Source organism: Sarcophilus harrisii, chromosome 2, assembly GCF_902635505.1.
Source record: "Sarcophilus harrisii chromosome 2, mSarHar1.11, whole genome shotgun sequence".
In the NCBI taxonomy this organism is placed as follows: Eukaryota; Metazoa; Chordata; class Mammalia; order Dasyuromorphia; family Dasyuridae; genus Sarcophilus; species Sarcophilus harrisii.
The window spans coordinates 97,284,371-97,306,851 of record NC_045427.1 but is presented as its reverse complement, the minus strand read 5'-3'; the positions used below and the strand labels follow the sequence as shown (position 1 = coordinate 97,306,851).

Genomic DNA, 22,481 nt, shown 5'->3' with positions numbered 1-22,481 from the left:
GAGTGATACAAGAAACACAATTGAAACACTAAGAATCATATGGAGTTGAAACAAAGGAACAGAGCAAAATCTAATATGCTTTGGCTGAACTCAAAAAAGCAAAGAGATAACAATCATTTCAGATAAAGCTATAGTAAGTATAGATAAAAAATTTTTAAATAAGTAAGGAAATTGGGCAAAATGAATCATAATGAATTAATATTAATACTTTATATGTAAAGCTAATAGCATATCAGATAAATTATTATAGAAGTTCATTGAATTAAAGGGAGAAATAAATAACAAAACGTTATCATAGAGGACCTTTTAGACCTAGACAAAACTAACCAAAAGATAAACAAGAAAGAAATTAAAGATTTCATTGAATTAAAGGGAGAAATAAATAACAAAACATTATCATAGAGGACCTTTTAGACCTAGACAAAACTAACCAAAAGATAAACAAGAAAGAAATTAAAGATTTCAATAGAATTTTAGAAAATTTAAAAATTATGGATCTCTGGCCATTACTGACTGAATAAGAATAAAAATAAATTTATATATTTCTTTTTGGCACATATAACCTTAACAAAACTTTACCATGTTTTAGGGAATAGAAATCTCAATAAAATATGTAGCAAAGCTGTAATACTAAATATATAATTTACTGATGATAATGCAATAAAAATTATACTTTACAAAGATACATCTAAAAATACCACTACTGTTTCTTGCCCTTGTATGGATACAATGGCAGGTCTACTATTCCTTGGCATAGCTCTTCCTCCTTTAGGGGAATGTCACTTCCTCAGCCCCAACTAGGGGTGGCCTAGCTTTGAGGTCAGAGAATAACTGTCAATTATTTCCTGTTTTCAGGCCTGTCTCTGCTGGATTTGTAACCTCACCCCTTTACTGCATTAGAATAAATACCAACAATCTCAGTTTCTACCAGCAGCTCCTGATTAGTTCCTACCCCACAGAACCTTTCTCAAAATAAGATTATCACTTGAACTCTCATCACCATCCAGTTTCACTTGGTTTTTGAAACTTGCCACCTACTCAACTCTCTCTTAGTCTCTTCCCTCTGATCAAAGAGCTAGAGAGTGAAGGAATACATTCTTTTCATCACTTTCCTTTATAATTGGCTTTGAACTTTCCAGGTAACTATACATTTTTTTCATCAGTGACTACATTTTTCTACTCCATGGAACAGCTGGCCCACATGCTTTCTTTTGTATGTTGTCTACCATTATTAGATTGCAAGCTCCTTGAGGGCAGGGACTGATTTTTTTTTTCTTGTTTGTACTCATTTGTGTGTATTTAACACAATTCCTGGCATACGGTAGACACTTGGTAAGTGGTTATTGAATCAAATTGAAAACCCACCTTCTTGATTAGATCTGTTCCCATTGCCACCGAACTCAGTCTGTCTCCCTATTCCAACTTGGAATGGAAAAATGACTTATTGTGATTTTTCCTTGGACTTCCTGATCATGATTCACTCTGATGCTCTTTATGAGTCTGTGTTAGAGGAGGTGACCAGGGTTACACTGCTTCCTCTTACTGCATCATCTTTGCTGATTAGTTCCAACTTCCATATTATTGTCAAATAACTCACAATTCCCAGGATTGTAACTTTGGTGGCATCCTTGACCACTCACTTTTTTTCATCCTACAAACCTAATCTGTTGCCAAATACTGTTAATTCTGTCTTTACTTCACCTCAAGTGTATTGTTTCTTATTTACACATCCAAAACCTGATTACAGGACCTTGTCACCTCTCTCCTGAACTATTGAAATAGCCTTTTATTTGAACTCACTGAATTATTCTTTCCTGCTCTAATCCATCTTCTACATTGCTGCCAAAATGATTTTCTTAAAGCAAAGGTCTTAAAGCAAAGCATAAATTCTTTTTTTTATTATAATGACTTTTTATTGACAGAACCCATGCCAGAGTAATTTTTTACAACATTATCCCTTGCACTCACTTCTGTTCCGATTTTTCCCCTCTCTCCCTCCACCCCCTCCCCAGATGGCAAGCAATCCTATATATGTTGAATATGTCGTAGTATATCCTAGATACAATATATGTGTGCAGAACCAAACAGTTCTCTTCTTGCACGGGGAGAATTGGATTCAGAAGGTAAAAATAACCCGGGAAGAAAAACAAAAATGAAAACAGTTTACATTCATTTCCCAGTGTTCTTTCTTTGGGTGTAGCTGCTTCTGTCCATCCTTGATCAATTGAAACTGAATAAGGTCTCTTTGTCAAAGAAATCCATTTCCATCAGATTACATCCTCATACAGTATCGTTGTTGAAGTATATAATGATCTCCTGGTTCTGCTCATTTCACTTAGCATCAAATTCATGTAAGTCTCTCTAAGCCTCTCTGTATTTATCTTGCTGGTCATTTCTTACAGAACAATAATATTCCATAACATTCATATACCACAATTTACCCAGCCATTCTCCAATTGATGGGTATCCATTCATTTTCCAGTTTCTAGCCACTACACATAGGGGTGCCATGAACATTTTGGCACATACAGGTCCCTTTCCCTTCTTTAGTATCTCCTTGGGATATAAGTCCAGTAGTAGCACTGCTGGATCAAAGGGTATGCACAGTTTGATAACTTTTTGGGCATAGTTCCAGATTGCTCCCCAGAATGGTCGGAGTCGTTCACAACTCCATCAACAATGCATCAGTGTCCCAGTTTTCCCGCATCCCCTCCAACATTCATCATTATTTTTTCCTGTCATCTTAGCCAATCTGACAGGTATGTAGTGGTATTTCAGAGTTGTCTTAATTTGCATTTCTCTGATCAATAATGATTTGGAACACTCTTTCATATGAGTGGTAATAGTTTCAATTTCATCATCTGAAAATTGTCTGTTCATAGCCTTTGACCATTTATCAACTGGAGAATGGCTTGATTTCTTATAAATTAGAGTCAGTTCTTTATATATTTTGGAAATGAGGCCTTTATGAGAACCTTTAACTGTGAAGATGTTTTCCCAGTTTGTTGCTTCCCTTCTAATCTTGTAGCAAAGCATAAATTCTAATGGCCCCAGATTACTTGTAGTATCAAATATACACCCTTCTGCTTGACATTTAAAGCTCTTCACAACTTGTTCCTTTTCAGATTTTTCCAGTCTTTTAATTACTTTCCACCATCTATTGTGTGGTCCAACCATACAGGTTGTTTGTCATAAAAAAAACCCTACTCTATTTCATATATTTGTGTCTGTATTGCATTGGTTGTTTCCTCATGCCTGCGACATACTTCCTCTTAGCCCATGATGCTTAGGATCCCTGGTTTCCATTAAGATTCACATGGCTGGCACAATATAAATGCTATATGTCAGCTATTATCGTTCTTATAATTACAAGAAATACCTCCTCCAAGAGGACTTTCCTGCCCTCCCCGAGCTGTTAATCTCTTCCCCTCTAAGGTTAACTCTACATTTAACCTGGATATATTTATAAATGTTATTTTCCTTTAGATTATTAGCATCTAGAGGTCAAAGGTTGTTTTGGGCTTCTCTTTGTATATCCAGTGGTACAACAACTAGTTCATAATAAACACTTTTATATATGTGTGTGTATATGTATACATATGTGTATATATATGTACACAGAGACATGTATGTCTGTGTGTGTATAATAGGCAGCTGGATGGCAAAATGGAAAAAACATTGGACCCAGAACATCTTCATTCAAATACCATCCCAGTATTATTGTGAGGATCAAATGAGATCATATTTATAAAAAGTTTAGCACAGTGCCTGGCATATAGTGAGTGCTATGTAAATATTAGCCATGATTATTAATATATATGATATATGATATATCATATATATATGCTAGAGATTGACTTCCATCCCAATTAATCACAGAAGACCCAAGAATCTTGATTTTATTAGTCAATTATTAAAAATTATTCAAGTCAACTAGGTATGAGTAGGTTCTTAGGCAATTTGAAGAGATCATATAGAGCTTTTAATCATGTGGTGAAAGTAGGTCAGAAATACAGTCACTCCTTCCATAACCTTGGTACTTAGGGATACAGCACTCCCTTGATTTGTAAAAATACATGTAAAATTTTTGGCCTTCCCTTTATACAAGAGAAATCTGATTTTTTTTCTTTTTCTTTTATGAGATGTTTATTTTATTGTGTTTTATTAGTATTATTTTATTTTATTTTTGTATTTATTATATTATTATATTTATTGCTTTATTGTATTTATTTTATTGTAAAATTTGGGTTAAGGATTTGGTCATAGGATCTGTGTCTCCTCTTCTGGCCTTCAAGTGATATCTGTGACTTCCACAAAACTCTCAAAAAATTCCCATCTTATTTCTTATACTGACCAACAATGTAGAAATCATGATAGGGTAAGTCAATAAATGGAAAGGATAACTGTACTTTGTTTCAATGAAGAGAATCAGATTCAGCAAGCTAATTCAAAGCCAATTAGTTGAGTGGTAGTTGAATTTAGCAATAAAAAATTCCAGAAAGGAAAATGCTCCTTGTAAGGAGAGGAAAGACAAAGCTTTTCCTTCTCTTCCCCCATCTCAGATGACTAGGTGAAAGTCTTGTGAACTTCAGAGGTCTAGAGTTCCCACCTACTTCAATAGCAGTGTCCTTGGAACAAGCAGCTGAGAGCATCATCATCCCAGGAGTTAAGGGCTCTAAAAAGAGTATGAACTCTAATGAGGCACGAATACCAAGAGGCAAGTACAAAACTAGAAGTCTGACAGGAAAAGAGATTCACTAAAAATTGGAAAGTAACACTCAACAATATAAATACTATCATTAATTACATCCTGCCTAATCTATTCCCCATTAAAACGAGCAGTTCAGGCTTTATTCAGATTCCCATGGATGGCATTCTTTTACTCAAATCCACCTCCCAGCTTCCTTTAGGACTCAGTTGCAATTATACCTTCTGTAAAAATCTTTTCCTGATTCTTCTCTGTTATTCCTTAGGCATTTTTCAATTGGTCTGACTCTTCGTGACCCTGTTTGGATTTTCCTGCAAACTACTAGAGTGGTTATCCCTTTCCTTCTCCAGCTCATTTTATAAATGAGGAAAGAGGCAAAAAGAGTTAAATGACTTGCCCAAAGTCACATAGCTGCTAAGGGTCCAAGGCCAGATTTGAACTCAGGAAGAGGAGTTTTTTTACTTTAATCCAAGCATCTATCTATTTGAAACTTAGCATCCCCAAAAATGATATTTTAGATATTTGTTGTTCAGCAGTGTCTGACCTAATGATCAAATGATCCTAATGATCAAACTGTCCATGAGATTTTCTTGGCAAAGATACTGGGATAATTTACCATTTCCTGCTGCAGTGGATTAAAGGTAAATAGGGTTAAATGACTTGCCCAAAGTGGATTTGAACTCAGGTCTTTCTAAGTCCAGACCCAGTGCTATCCATTAAGGCATCTAGCTGCCTCTTCCCTTTATTACCTCCAGTTTATTTTTGCACATGTTTGTTTGCATTAAACTCCTTGAAAGCAGAGCACATTTTTGTTTTGTTTTGCTTTGCTTTTTTTTGATGGGTTTTTTTTTTTTTGCCTTTTTTTCTTTACTTAGTACTTAGCACATGGTAAGTACTTAATAAATGTTGACTCATTGTACAGTAAAAGGAAGTTCAATGATGATTTTAGGTTATACTTCTAGATCTCTTGGGAAAATCTTGCAGTTCAACTTGCTATGAACATAATAAAAAAAGTCTCTGAGACAAGATATCCAGAAATCATATTATATACTAGTAACTATATACTAACAACTAAACTCTGAAACTGTTTACAAGAATATTTTAAAATATGTTATAAATTTAGTTTTATAATTTCATTTTTGGTGCCCTTAACTAACGAAAAGGCCCCCACATAAGTAAGAAATCATTAGGTTTGTGTTGTAGAAAACAATAAATACATATTACAATGACTTATGGCAGAAGATTTTATATTAGAGATTTCATACATAAAATTAATATATTTATCAAACAAATTACTAAGTGCTCATTTAGATCACTAAAGGACTCAACACTATAATTAGTCCATACTGATTTTTGAAACTTTATATACAGTCTCTTAAAAATTATTTGTTAGTTTTCAACTTTGATGATATTTACTTTTATGATATTTTGGTTTACATTTTTTCTCCCTTCTTCTGTCTTCTCTCCAAGATGACAATCTGATAACTGTTATACATGTATATTCATAATCATATAAAGTCTTGACACAATGGAAGTTCAGATTCCTCAATACAAAATTACTGATCTTGTGCTCATTTCCTTTCTTTCTGGACAAATGAAGTCAAACATGGGAATTTCCTTCTCTTAGTTGATCTTTAGTGACTATATCTTAATCTTTAATCTAAAAGCTTTAAATCAATCAGGGAGATTCAACACATCATTTTGTGTCTACCTGGTGATTATAGTAACTTTTTCCTCCTTGGCAAGAAGGAAACAATATCCATTTGTTAAAAACCTTCCCTTTCAGAACTCACCAAGCATTCTGTTTTACTTCTCTAATCATATCATATAATAGAGAAGTAGCTGTTCCCAGAGAATAAAATGCTAGATTTAGAATTGAGAAAAACTAGGTTCTATCCTCACCTTTGACACTTATTAGCTATGTGACTGGTCAAATTCCTTCACCTTTCTGAGCTTCCCATTTCCTGAACTTCCCACAAGACCATTGGGAAGGATATAACGTATATAAAAGAAGACAATGTATATAAAGCACATTAGTAGTTGTTGTAGTATTATGATTATACTCATTTCTAGATCTTATACCTTTTACTTCAATTGACTTATTTAGAAACCAGCTCTGATAAAACAAAGTTGCCAGGCAGAAAATATTGCCCATAAAGCATATTGCATACAAATTGTTTAGAGATCAGAATACATTTACCTCTGCCACCTCCAAGAGCAGGATGGTATTAAGGCCCAAAAGACACGAAGTGGTATGGATTGGTTTTAGTTATGTCTGCACAGCACCAACCATTGATGAGGAATCCATGGAGAACAGGATAAAAAAATGCTCAGTTCCAAAATGCTATTGAAAATGATATATATATACAGGGAATACTATTAATTGTTTCCTTTCTGTAAGTTGTGTCTTTGTATCCAAACTATAAATTTCTTAAAGGCAAGGATTTGTAAGTCAATCAATACAGTATATATATATATCAAATGTTATTTCCATGAAATAGTATTGTATTATATTTCTTTTGTAACCATGCCATTTGGCACTTACTTGTAGGACAGGATATGAAATCACTTTCTTCATTCAATGCAAACAATACAAGATTTGAGTTTTAGTCAATTTTCAAATCATCCCCATTTACTGTTTGTCAGCTTTCTGATGAGTTTCTTTTCTGCATCTCCAAAATGATGTTCATTCTTGTCTGTGAGTATTTATGCATCTGATCTGAACAAGGCATTGAAGATAAAAATAAAAAACAATATTCCCTGACCTCAAGGAACTTATTCACTATGGAGGGATACATAAGCAAAATAGAACCAAATACTACAACAGTGACAAAGGACATAAGGAAACAAAAGGACATAAGGAAACAAAGCATTCTAAGAAAATTTAAGAGAGTGCAGGATAACTTTCAATTAGAGAAATAATAAGGGAAGTTTCTAAGAAGATAAGGCCATCTGGACTGGGCTTTGAAAAAAGATATGATTTTTCAAGAGGCAGAACTAAGCCAGGATTATGTTCCAGACAAGGAATGGGCTGCAGAGAAATGCAAAGAAGAGCCAACAGGCATTAAGATGAACTGGGAAAAGATCAGTAGTCCAGTATTATTTTGTCAAGGAATGACTGAAGAGAAACTTGCACTGTGAAATAAAGGTGGAAAAGCATGTGGGAGACAAACTATGGAGAAACTTCAATGCTAATTGGAGACTTCGGTATTTTATCTTGTCTTTTACTCAATATTATGTTAAATAAGGAACGCTAAAAACACGAACACTAGAACAAAAAAGAATGTTATCAGGTAAACTCCAGTATTCTTGAAGCTCTTTGGTAGTACTGGAATATCAGGAAAGATAGTCATTTGTACAGAGATGTTCTTTGCTAAATAACTCAAAATGTTCTTTCCATCTGATTCTGTAATCATCACAGCAACGATATTTCCAGTTCCTGGGTGGGACATGGTGACTACTTCTTCGTTATTGTTATAGATGACTACCGCAATTGCATTGTGGAAAACTGCACTGTGGTATATTTTCTGCTTAAATGTACAGTTTCCCCTCTGCAACAGCGCAATCCATTGTTTCAAGTCCGGAGTGACTTGGAAATGGGTTTCAGGATCACAGCCCTGGAGATTCAAGGATTCTCCCAGAGGTTGCGGAGCCAGCACCAGCCCTGTCACCTTTACTTTGGGCGAATGTATACTGTAGCGGACTTCGTGGATGAGGAAGGCGTGGGGACCCCGGCCAGGCTCTTGCACAGTCACCTTGATGAGGGAGGAAGGCCGCTCTGGGTTAGCTCTCGCCTCACAGGTCAGCCAGAGACTCCAGTGCAACAGGGTCACCAAGGCCAGGCTGAACTGCCCCAAGGCCCAAGGCTCTTTCCTGTGCCCACCAACCATCCTACACGCTTCACTTTCGTCTTCTTTAGAGACTGATAAATCTCTCAAGCCTGAGACTGGAGCTGAGGGTGTCTTTGTGTCTTCTCGGGGCCAGCGTCTTGTCACGTGGCTCAGAAAGGCTCAAGACCTACGGTCAGATACCTGCGAATTTAGTGGAACTGGAAATGAGGAGGTTGGGTGCAGCCTCCAGCTTTATAAAAAGGCTTCGGATCAGTCTCCGCCCCAATCTCAAACACACCTGCCTCACCACAGAAATGTTTTTCCAGAATGCTGAGTAAACCTTGGCCAGAGCAGATTTTGGATATATTGAACTTTTTTGATGACCATGGAAATGATGCCCAAATGGCCTTGTCCTAGTAACTTAGCACTTGACATGAGAGTTTACTAGAAGCTAGGTTGCGGCTTGCAAAGGTCAGCATTTGATTCCTTGCCAAAAACAAGGACACCCTCCCGATCCCCTTCTAGACTGGGATTTCTCAACTTCCTCTGGACGAAAAAGCTCATTCATCAGGCACATGACAGTAACATGTGATCATTGTTTCCAGTAACTTGTCTCTTCAGAGTCTGATGCATAAGGATGACTATCCCAGCCTGGCTTAGACAAGGTAACTTGAAGAAACTTTCTAAGTCTTCTGCTAGTGTCTCATTCTAGAGAAAGAGCTGCTTTTTCATTTTCCATTTACATTTTCAGAACAAAACCAAAGATTCCCTCCAAAATCCAACTGAGAAAACTGCTTTCCTGTGAGTGTTTCCACAAAGAGCTGCCCTCCTGAGGCTGCAATTTGTCAAGGCTTGGTGAGAAGTTAGTTTCCTGGGCATCTACATAGCTTTCTTTAGACAGCTTCCATTTTCTTTGTTGAAATGATTTCACTTTGTTACTTCAGACTGTCATTCTTGACAACATGCAGCCTTTTTGAGGTGAATTTCCAATTAAAATTTTAATCTATAGAAATTTACCTCCTTTTTCTCTAGCCTTTGAAATCAGTTTCTCCTAAAATCTAGGGTGCGTATGAGATTATTTCCAGCTTTACTCTGCTTTTCCATAATAAATTTCAAGATGTAATAGTCCCTCTCCCTGCAAGTTCCCATCATTTTTACTTATTGAAGTAAATATAACTTTGCATACAACATAGCCTATAGCAAGCATTCAAAAAGTATTATAGAATCAAGGAATTTTGCAGTTGGCAGGGACTTTTGAGACCAGCCAGTGGAATTGGTAGCTTAACAGGAATTTAATTTGATTTGATTTGTTGGATATGCTTTAGAGATAGGGGTAATTTCAATGTTCCTTTAGTGAAATCTGCTGGTGTCTTTCAAATATGATTCATTTTTAAGTTACTTCACCTGAAATTTTTAAGGAATATTAAGAAATATGTGTTTTGTATAAAGTGGAAGCACACCTAAAAAGGAAATATTCTGCTTTTCCTTCAGGGAAGAAATAAGTTCTCTAAAGCAATTGCCATTTACAAAATATTCTAAGGCAGTATTTTGAGTGTAATAAGGACAATATAGGAAGACTCAGTATGATTTCCCATCCCCTTCTCCCCTACTATTTTTAGAGGAGATTATTGAGACAGATTTCTCAGGTAACTATGTTCCCTTTCTACCTCTTCCCCAACCCCAATGTTCCCTCCCCCAACAAAATCAGACTCTTAATTGGGGGGAAATTGTCCACTGACCTAGAATTTTTTCAAATATTATTTATGCAGTGGATTAGGTTTCCACTGCAAAGGGGTCATTTTTTTTTTCTGAAATCTTGCAAAACTTTTTTCTTCTTTGTAAAAATGCTTAAAAGGTCACTTAAACAGTAGGACAGACATAGCAGATGAATTGAAGTAGCAAAATATAGAGAGACAACTTGATTAGTGCATGTCTGAAATAGTATCCAGTACCTAATTGTTCTTGACAAATCAGATGACCAAAACTACTTCTCATGATTGTCTCCCTAAGACTTATTTGAGAAAGGATAAGAGAAGAAAAGGTGATCTGGGAAGTAAGATTCTCCAAATGGTTCATTTATTTTCCTAATTATGATAACTCATCATTTGAGGATTTTTTCCTCCCAACTAAAAACATCAGATTTAATCACATGGAGACATGTTTGACAATATACTTTCCCCAGGATCTAGTCTTCAGACTAATTACTTGATGGATAGAGCAGATTAAGAGATACAGCTAAACAATGAAATTTCTACTCTTGTAAACCAAATGAATGGTTAAATAAACACAATATATGTGCTAAGTGTTATATTTAATTTCCCTAATTTGTTCCCTTAGATTTACAAACTTACCAGGGCTCAGGAAAATAAGATAGGATATATATGAGCCTGATATGTACCTTTTAAGAAGAGGCAGCCTGAGATATGGTCCTTACTTTGTGAAATCTGACCATCAAACATGAAACAATCAATAAATATTACAAAATAATTCATGATCAAATTATAAAATTGAAAATTATAGACCAAGGCGGCTATGTGGTTCAGTGGATAGAGTGTCAGGCTTGGACTTAGGAAGATGAACTTTCTCAAGTTCAAATATGGCCTCAGATACTTCTAACTGTGTGATCCTGAGCAAGTCACTTAATCCTCTTTCCTTCTCTGTAAAATGTGCTACAGAAGGAAATGTTAAATTATACCTTTACCAAGAAAACCCCAAATGAGTTCATGAAAATCATGAAGAATCAGACATGACTCAAAAACAACATAATACACCACAAAGTGATAAACAATTCAGAGAAGAGGGACATCAACCTGAACTAATGACCTATGAAAAGTTAATGAGATAAATGATTAACAGTCATTACATATAAGAATTTCTATTTACTTGTCTTTGAAAATGTTTCATGGCTTGTCACTTTTATGGATGCCAAAAAAAAATCCCTTTTTTTAAAGATAAAACCTCTGATTCAATAGCTTACTATGACAGTCATTGGACCTGCAGATATATTTTCAAACATCCTATTATGGTTTAATCAATACTTTAAGAGTTATTTCTAGTCTTAGTCATAAAGTCTCTTTATTATTACTGTCAGTTACTAAGGTCAACAGCATTTATTGATGGATAGTTCTTCATTCCATTTCTTTAAAAAATATCTATTATCACCATCCATAAGTCAGAGACTGTCTATCAACCAAACAAAAAAGTATTCATTGAATACCTACAGTGTGCTTAAAACTGTGCTAGATACCATGGATAATATAGTATAACTATATATAGCTGTCAACAATAGGGCTCTATTACATGTTGAACTATATTTTACAATAGTGGTAACAGTAATGATGCTTTAAAGGAAGAAACAAGAAGACTTGGATAAAATCAATATAGAGATAGTCACTAGAGTCAGGAGACGTAGGTTCTAATACTAGCCTTGCTGCCAACAAACTGCATGAATTTAAGCAACTCATTTAACTTCTATGGGTCCCAGTTTTCTCATCTGTATAATTAAAGTGGTAGTCTAATGACCTCCTTTTAAGCTCTAAAATTTTGGTAAAATTGCACTTTTTAGGAGAGAGAAGAAGATGATTCTTGAGGTTTTTAGACTAAGACAAGGAGATAATGGTAATACTATTAATAGAAACTGGGAAATTGAGAAAAGGAGTATAGGAGAGCAAAGGTAACTTTGGACTTGGAAAATAGCATGATTCAGTAGAAATAGTGCTGAAGACCTTGTTTCAAATCACATCTCCATCATTTACTAATCATTTAATTTCTCTGAATCTAAGCTTCTTAGTCCCTAAAAATGGGCCTAATACAATAAATACAACAAAATGGAACTGCTTACCTCACAGAATTCTTATGAAAATCAAGAATACTGAGCTTGAGATTGGAGTTAGGAGAGACATGGTTTGGAATACTGTCTCTGATGTGCTTGTATGAATACATTGATGGGTATATAGATAAATAGATAAGTAGATAGATAGATAGATAGATGATAGGTGAATAGATAGATGCCTATGGACAAATCACATAACCTCTTTCATTCTCAGTTTTTTTCATTTGGAAAATGGGGATAATAGTACCCTTACGGTTCATCTCGCAGGTCTTGTAAAGATTAATTTGTAATTTGTAAATTTGTAAAATTTGTAAAACTTAAATCACTATATGTATATCAATTAAAATGATAATACAGATAATGATGAGAAATTATCATTTGTAAGACAGTTTGTACATAAATATAAACTATTTAAGAATCATTTTCTGAGTTATCATTTTATACCTACCAGATTGGCTAAAATGATTGAGGAGAAAGCAACAAATGTTGGAAAGAATGTGGAAAATTTGAGACATATTATTGTTGGTGGAATTGTGAACTGATCCAACCATTCTGAAGAGTAATCTGGAATTATGCTCAAAGTTATTAAACTGAGTATACCTTTTGATCCAACAATACTGCTACTTGGTCTATTTTCGAAGATGATTAGAGGAAAAGAGAGAAAAACCTACATGTTCTAAGATGTTTATAGCAGCTCTTTTTGTGGTGTCAAAGAACTGGAAATTGCACGGATGTCCATCAATGGGGAATGACTGAATAAATTGTAGAATATGATTGTAATGGAATATTATTATACTATACAAAATGATGAATTCAGTAATCTTAGAAAAACATAGAAAGATTTGCATGAAATAATAAATAGTGAAATGAGCAGAACCAAGAGAATATAGTAATAGCAATATTGTTTTAAGAATGACTTTGAGTGAAGTCATTTACTATAATTAACTGTAAAACTGTATGAAAAAAGATGCTCTCTGCATCGAGAGGAAGAATTAGTAAATAGATGTACATATAGAATAATTTTACATATATACATGTACATAAAGATATTCATCTTTATATATTTATATCTGTATATCTATTTGAGTCTAATGGTAGTTCTCTTTAGATTAGAGGGAGGAAGAAAAGAGAAATTTACATGATAATTTTGTTATATATTTAAAAGGAATAGCAATTTGTACATAGTAGATTTGCAGTTTCATGTGCAATCATCTTTTTCAATCATATTATTTTACAAAAATGCTTATTTTATTCCATAAATTAAAAATAATATACATATATATTTTTAATGTCATTTTTTAATAGACGAATGGTCAAAAGCCATGAACAGGCAGTTTTCAAAAAAAAGTAACTGCATGAAAGAATGGTCAAAGTCTCTGTAAATCAGAGAAATACAAACAACTCAAAAAGTCATAAAATTGCTCAATTAACCAAGATAATTAAAAATAATAAAATGCAATTCTGGTGGAGCTATGGAAAATCAGGTATTCAACTATACTTTTAGTGGGTTATAAATTGGTATGAAGATTCTGAAAAGAAATAATTATACAATTAGAGTTACTAAGCTTTTGGTACTCTTTGGCCTCGCATAAATTCCACTATGAGGATTAACAACCAAGTATGTTATTTGCAAGGAAAGGTACAGAAATAATCCTAACAGCATTGATCACATGGTTTTTTTAAATAAAAAAAAAAAACAGGAAAATAACCTATATCCCAAAATTGAGAAATTCTCAGACTAATTGGATATATGAACATAACAGAATATTGTGGTACCATGAGAAATTACAAGTATGGAGAATATGAAAAAAAGTTATATAGATATGTGTTAGATTGTTATTTTAATTATACATTATTACATATATGTATATATATTAATATATACTAAATTTTTAAAAAACAATTCAAGACTATTGAGACCATTCAATACAGACCATTTATGCTCAAAGCACTATGCTAGGAAATAGAGGTACAAAGACAAAATAATCTCTACCTCAAGGAGTTTACATTTTACTTAGGGGATATATACATACCTGTAAGTAAATACAAAATAATTTCAAGAAGTAGAGATGCTAAAATGTCTTGTGTAGGTGGTGTCACCTAAGCTGTGATTTGAAAAAAAACTAGGGATTTTACAAAGGAGAGTGGAATACAAGGAATATTGTTTTGATCATGTGAACTTTGATATGCTGATGGGGCTTCTGAGCTGAAATGTCCAGTAAAAATATGCATATGGGTTGAGGAGAGAGATTAGGACTGAAAAAAGTTCATGGCAGTAGCAGCTAGGACTGTAATTCCCCTTAGGCTGTGCTATTTTGGGGCTTTTCTGACATCATCACCATGCTAAGAAACTTTATCATTCTGTAGGGTGTAATCATCTGTTGTACTCTTCCCTCAGCACTCTCTTTCTCCCTCTGATTGGAGAGTGGAGCCATGACTTCCAAATCCTTCATTTAAGGATGGCATCCAACACAGACAGCCCTCTCATTTCCCACCTAGTTGCACTACTTTCAGACATTTTTATCTTTGTATCTCCAGTGCCTCATAGAGTATCTAGAACATTTTTTTGTGGTTGAACCATTTCAGTCATGTCTAACTCTCCATGACTGCATTTAGGGTGTTCTTGGCAAGGAAACTGGAGTGATTTGCTATTGCCTTCTCCAGCTCACTTTACAAATAAGGAATTGAGGCAAACAAGGCTAAATAATTGAAGGTTAAGAGCTCAGGGTCACACAGCTAGTAATCATCTAAGACTGAATGTGAATTTAGCTCCTTCTAACTCCAGGGTTGGTACTCTATCGTTTGTACCAGATAGCTGACCATCTGGCATAAGAGAGGTGCTTAATAAATGCTTGTTAAATTGGGGTGATTTGGAAGTATACAGAAGGAGAGGAGAGCTAATTCATAATAATAGTCTCTATATTTTCCAATAAAGTTCAAGGTGAAGTATTGCCCAGATAGAAAGAAAGGAGGAAGGAGAAGATGGTATAAGACATATGAAGAAAAATGAAAAGATTCAGAATAATTCTAAGGAAATTGTGATAGTTAATTAAGAAAGAAATTAAAGAATTGCCTTTTAAGAGGGAAGGCCCAGTTTTGACTTAGAAATTTTGCCTATCAGCACATACTTCTTGGACAACCCCTATAGATGAGCCATGAGTAGTCCCTGGAGCTGAATAGGAGAAAAATTGCATTTGGGAAATTGTGCATCCCAATCCTAGGCTGTAGATGAAAATAAAAACTTAGGCAGTGAGATGGTTCATTTGATAGAGTATTGGATCTGGAGTTAGGAAGATCTTAGTTCAAATATAGACTCAAATACTTATTAGCTATGTGACCCTGAGCAAGTCACCTAATCTCATTCTACCTTAATTTCCTTACCTATAAAATGGGATAATAATAATAACTACCTTCTGGGTAGTTAGAAGGACCAAGTGACATAATATTTATGAAAGGCTTTGTAAACTTTAAAAGGCTATATACATGTCAGGCTTGAGGTTTGGTTTTTTGGTTTGTTTGTTTGTGTTTGCTCAACTTGTCAGAACTAGCCATTTAAAAGATCTAAGAAATGTATAACCAGAAAATTAAGTGTAGAAAGATTGAGGGATAGCATATGGATTACCATTGATGCCTACAAACTATTATTAAAGAACTAGAAGAAATCCTTCAGGACATGGCTAGCTCTTCTATGGAGGATTTGTTAGAAAACTAAGGCAAGAAAAGCAAGCTTGAAAAAGCATGAATGGGTTATAATCTAAACCACTGAAGGAAATATATATCATATCAAGGAAATCATGGCTCAGTTGAGATACTAGGGATGTTGAATCATTTTCTATTCTTCATGACATGTTTGCTTTGGTAATCTAGACACAAGGACCATATTAGTGTACATTACCTTTTTATTGAAATTGTGTTTTTTTTAACTTACTTTTTTTTAACTTAAGAAATAAAACAAGTATTTTTGTAACGTAATAGAATAGAAAAAAAGATGGTTGTACATAAAACTGCACATTTATTATTTGCAACTTACCATTCCTTTGAACTATACTATAAAATTGTCATGTAACTTCCTTTTCCCCCCTTTTTCCTCCCCTTCTTTCCCTTTCAATTATGTTTTACCATTAGATTATATGTTCCTCAAGTTTTGTCCTCCTTTGGGATCCTCAATCATCCAGTACTAAGCACAATCTTAAGCGCACAATCCACATTTAGCAAATACTTTTTGATTGATCCCTCTTCCCTGAAATACTGAAAAAAGTTTAAAAGTTAGTTTTGCTGTTCAATCTTTATTAAGAACATTCACACTACCCAAAAGGCAGGATCATAATGTCTAGAAAGAGAAATTGGCACCAATTTAGCTGCTAGCCCAAGGGACATTTAATAAAGCAGTCTAGACATGAAAGGATATAATGTATCAAGATCAATCATTCACTTTTGCTCAATGCTACAGAGGGGGAAAAGAAACATTCGCTGTTGAAAAAAGATGAGAAAATAGAGGTTTAAGATCAATTTTTTTTTTGTTCCTGTTATTTACACTTTCTTGGATTGCTCAAAAGAAAAAATAGTAATCAGAGAAGGTGAGTTTCAAAGGTCCTAGCATCCTTTAAAAATCATTGACCACAATAACTTTTGAAGAGAAAGGCCTCATTGGAGTTTTAGAGTCAAGGCAGCTAAGTGGTACAAAAGATACAAAGCTGGGCTTGAGGTTTCAGTTACACCTGAGTTCATGTATAGCCTCCTGTGTGACTGAACAAATCACTTCACAGAAATACACCTTGTCTCCCAGGGTGGTTGTAAAGATCAGATGAGATATTTATAAAGTGTTTTACTAATCGTGACGTGTTACATAAATGCTAGTAATTATCACGAAAAAATCAATTACTTCTTATAAAATAAGGCTAGTGCAGTGTTATGATGAGCCTGGAGGTATAGATGTGACCGAAAGTCACATCATCTTTCTTCCAGGAGAAATATACTATAACAACTAAGGTATGCTATTGCTGCTTTCACTTAAATCTTTAAATTTCAGTTATGAAAATATCTAGACTCCAAAAGATCCTAATACTGACAGAGTACAACTTCTAAGTCCTCAATAATCGTGTGCTGGATATCAATCAGTCAATAAACATATATTAAGTGCTTCCTATATGCCAGGCACTATACTAATCTCAGGAGATACAAAAAGAGGCAAAAGAAAATGCCTATCTAACTCCAGGGTTAGTATCCTCAAGAAACTCATACTCTAATAGGGAAGACAATAAATAAACAAATATGTCTCAACAAGTCACGTACAGGACAAATAGAAAATGAATAACAGAGAGAAGGCACTAAAATTAAGCGTAAGAAAGACTTCCTACACAAGACAAGATTTTAGTTGGGACTTAAAGAGAAAGAAGCTAGTAGATAGAGTTAAGAAAGGAGCACATCCAAAGCATAGGTGACATTCATCAAAAATATCAGGAGCAAGAAGGCCAGTTGCTGGTGGGGAGTAAGATATAAGAAGACTGGAAAGGTAGAAGAGGATGAGTTGATAGAGGGCTTTAAATTCCAAAAAGAGCTTTTTGTGTTTGCTTTGATTTGACAATAGGGAGCCAGTAGAGTTTATGAAGTAAGGGGATCCTACTCAGATCTGCACTTTAGGAAAATCACTTGAATGGCTGAATGGAACATGGAATGAATTGGGGAGAGAATTGAGACAGGCAGACTACCAATAGGCTATTATGTGAAGTGATAGGGGCTGCACCAGAGTGGTGGCAGTGTCAAAAGAAAGGTGGGGACACATTTAAGAGATGTTACCAAAGTGAAATGGACAGATAATAGATTGAACATGGTGGGGTGAGATAGCAAGGAGAAAGGATGATTCCCAGGCTGTGAACCTGAAATTCTTAAAGGATGGTATTGTTCTCAATACTAATAAGGAAAGTAGGAGGTGAAGAGAGTTTGGAAGGAAAAGATAATGAGAAAAGTTTTGGACATATTTAGTTTAAGATGTCTCTGGGACTCTAGTTTGAGATGTCTGAAAGGGCATTGGAGGTACAAGATTAGAGGTCAACGGAGAGTTTGAGGCAGGATAGGCAAATCTGAGAACTGTCATAATAGAAACAGTAATAAATCCAAAGAAGTAGATGAAATCACTATGTGGAGTAGTATAGAAGAAGAGACGAGCACCCAGGACAGAACGTGATCTGGATGAGAATCCAGAAAATGAAACTGAAGAGTGGTCATATTGGTTGAAGAAAAACCAGGACAGAGTCGTGTCCTAAAAACTAGAAAGAAGAGAGTATCTAGGAGAAGAAAGCAATGGACAATCTTAAAGACAGCATAAAGGTCAAGGAAAATGAGAAAAGAGAACATGTCATTAGATTTGGCAACAAAAGATTATTGGTAACTTTGGAGAGAGCAGTTTCAGGAGAATGATTAGATTAGAAAGCGGATTGTAAGGAGGGGAAAAGAAAGTGAGAGGAGAATCTATTGTAAATAACTCTTTCAAGTTTATCTATAAAAATTAGAAGAGATAAAAATGTGTATAGTAGGGATAAAAAGATTAAGTAAGGTTTTTTTTTCCATGATGGAAGAGATCTGGGCATGTTTATATGCAATAAGGAAATGAGCTAATGGACAGGAAAAAATCTGAAATAATTAATAGGATGATAGAAGAGGCAGTCTTTTGGAAAGCAGAATGGGTTTTCTTGAGGAGGGAGAGAGAAATTAGCCTTGGTAATGATTAACTTCACAGAATAAGCTCACCTCATAATACTGAGACAGGGGTGAAGAGACAGTGGCAGAAGGCATATGAGTTTTATGAGATGAGGAAAAGGAGGAAACAGGGAGAATGGCCTCAATTTTTTTTTCTGTGAAATATGAAGCAAAGGTCTCCACTGAGAAGGTGAGGAAGAGAGAACTGATAGGAGGTTTGAGGAGGGATGAAAAGGTTTAGAAGAATCCCTGAGAGGGGGATAGTGAGTTGATAAGGCAGTTGTAGAAGGACTACCTAGCAAAAGTAAGGGTCCAGTTGAAATTGCATAAGAAATCTGTAGTGGAGTCTATTAGAACAGTTGTATATAATCTTCTCCACCTTCATTCAGCAGCATGTGTTAAGGGAGAAGGGCTAATCTCAGAATTTTTAAAAATTACAACAAATTTGAAGGTTAACTCCAGAATATGATTCTGTGATTCTTTCATATGAGTATGCCTTTGTTCCCAAATTGTAGCTGGCTGAAATTCCAAAAAGGTATGCTTGAATCAGACAACCAAGTACTTAAGGCTAATTACCTATTCGATGTGAGACAATGACTCTACTAGCATATATTGGGATAAATGGCTCTTCTCACTGTTGGTGCTTGCTGAATGTTAGGTGTTAAGATAATCATAGGCAAGGACTGGAGGGTGGAGGGAGAGAGAGCAGAATGACTTGGCAGCAGGACAAGGAGGAGAGAGGTTGGTGACTCTGGACTCCAGGATCCAGGAGACATCTTTGACAGACCTCATGGAAGTTTGCCTGCCTCCTTCATTTCTCCCCCTAAAGACCAAGAACTTTGATTTATCCTGACTCTGGTTGACTCTGAAGCCCTCTAGGGAGCTAGCCCATATTCTATGCCAAACATTTATATCTAAATTTCATTTTACTTCAATTTAAAATAGATCATTTAACATTGAAACTTGTAGTGTTAATAATAGTCTATGAGTTACTATAAATACAAATTAAATGTCAATACCAAGATAATGTCAAACAAGTCTCAATAAATTTCTTTTACTATTGCTAAAAATTCATTCCATGCTTAATAGTACAACTCAGGATGCTTTTTCCTGGGGGTAAATTCATAATTAATTACAATAGTATTTCCTGTGTTTAGAGTATTACTCTTCATATAATTAATGCAACAGTGAAAATACTATATACCTTTTCAGAACTTTTCAAGGCATGGGTTAGAAAATGCTATTTATCATTTTTTAGAATATCTCCATGATGTCTACATCAAACTGTCAAAAAATACATTGATTTTAAAATGCTTCATCCAGAACTACTTCTAACTCAATCTTTATAATAAATTTACATCAATGAAATCTCTCAGGTAAAAGTATTGAAATTACTACTCTTTTTTTGCATTTAGGGAAATAATTCATTCAGCAAATTTTTATTAGGGAAGTATGGAGCAGTGAAAAGAAGGATATTAAGTAGGTGATTTAACTTATATCCCTATTTATTCCCTTGTAGAAATAGAAAGTTGACCTAGAGGACTAGTAGGGTCTTTCCTGCTCTAAATCCTAATTACTAGGTATAAATTCCTCTTGAATTATTGATCATGATAGCAGCGTCTTTATATTGTTTACCTCATTGGCCACGAATTAATCTATCACTTTCTGACTTGTGTTGATGGATCACATGAGAAATAATATCCTATGTAGTATTATCAAAGTTTCCCCTATATTTCTTGGAAGGAGGTCAGATAAAAGGAAGTCCAATAAGTGATAGGAAATGAAAAAAATGAAAAGATAATGTGGGAATAAGAAAAATTAAGGAATAAAAGAAATCTAGATTATATGTCCTTTGGACAAAGTATACTTTCTAACTTGATAAAGAGCTTAAAGAATTCTTAGGAATCATTTAGTCAGGATCCTTTACCTCACCAATATTTTTGGAACTTCTAGGAATCGTTTTGTCTTATTTCTTTTGTTTAATCATGTTTTCCAAAACTGTTTCAATACAAATGTTATACTACAGAAATCAGGCAAAGATAAAAAAATCTCTTCTGCTTTCAAATATTTGTGATTTCATTAGTTTATCATTTCCTACATCAATGAAGATTAGAAACCCTGCAATCTTCTTATCTTGATTAATTTTTGTCCATATTTTCCTGATAATCTTCAGGATATATAGTCAACAAAAACTTAAATAAAAAAGACAACAAATTATTTCAAAAATAAGAAAAATAAACATGAGAGTGGGGGTGGGAGAGACACTACAATTCACATTGTGATGGCAAAGTTTAGTTGTTACAGATATTTTGAGAAATGTAAGCTAGTGACAAAATGTATACAAGAAAAATCCCTTTAAACATTACAAATATATGGGAACATGGTCACTTCCTTTACTTTGCCATCCTTTTCTTTGTTCTTCACTCTTTTAGTATTAGTACCTATATAGAAGATTTTACCATAAGTCATTTATCTGTAACATATTATCATGTATCTTTCCCTCACCTAGGTTCCCACTTACTTGCACCACTGTGAAAGCCTATGATGAATTCACTGCCACATGACAGCCAAAAATATCTGGTGGAAAGCTGATCTAGGAGATTCATGCTAAGTGAAGGAACTAAGTATATGCTAGCCCTTTAAGAAATTTCTGTCTATGAAATATGAATAGTTTTCTTGGAGATAAAATTTCATACATTAGTTTAGTCTTTTTTACATAATATGTGGAGGTGCTCTTTTGCATCTTAGCTTATTAAGGAGTAGGAGTAGGAGTATCTTGTCCTGCCACATTTAGAACATAAGCACTTTAATGAAATGAGAAAAGAAGCCAAAACTTGAATCATTGTATCTAGCCAACAGATTTTAGCCTTTATTAAACTTATCAGAGGCACTTTTAATTTTCATTAGTTTTATAAAGAATGGAGCTTAGCACAAATCTACAAAAAGGATAAATATGAAAATATTAAATTTAGGTGAGAGAAAATCATTCTGATTCTGTAGGCATATTTCCAAGATTTTAATCTCACTGATAAGATCTCTTAATTCATTTTACCATTTCAAAGCAAAATAAACAAAGCTTTTATTTAAGTTAGAGAATGGGAATGGTACTACCTGTTCAGGTGACCAATTAAATTGATAGTACCTGAATCCAGTCCAGTCATTTTATTTCATCAACCAGTTTGGTTGTTGCTTCTTAAATGAATTGTTTGAACAGACTCTATGTGGGCCCATACAACCTGAAAGCAGTGGGGATTTATTAGGAGTCTAAGGCACAGGAAAAGAAAAGCAGAGAGCAGCAAGGACAAACTGTATTTATATCATTAATTTGATTAATTCTGGCTGGTCCTGTAGATTCAGTCTACTAGGTTTTGTTGAGAAACTTGAAAGTGAATTTTCTAAGAATGAAAAGATATGT

The 22,481-nt window shown here is 34.5% G+C and overlaps 1 protein-coding gene and 1 pseudogene across 1 annotated transcript in view; both read right to left on the bottom strand.

The window, feature by feature from the left end:
* Positions 1 to 22,481, bottom strand: part of EML6 (EMAP like 6) — a 286,173-nt gene that overhangs the window by 180,026 nt on the left and 83,666 nt on the right. The window lies entirely within an intron of this gene.
* Positions 4,204 to 8,787, bottom strand: LOC111718665 (annotated as a pseudogene).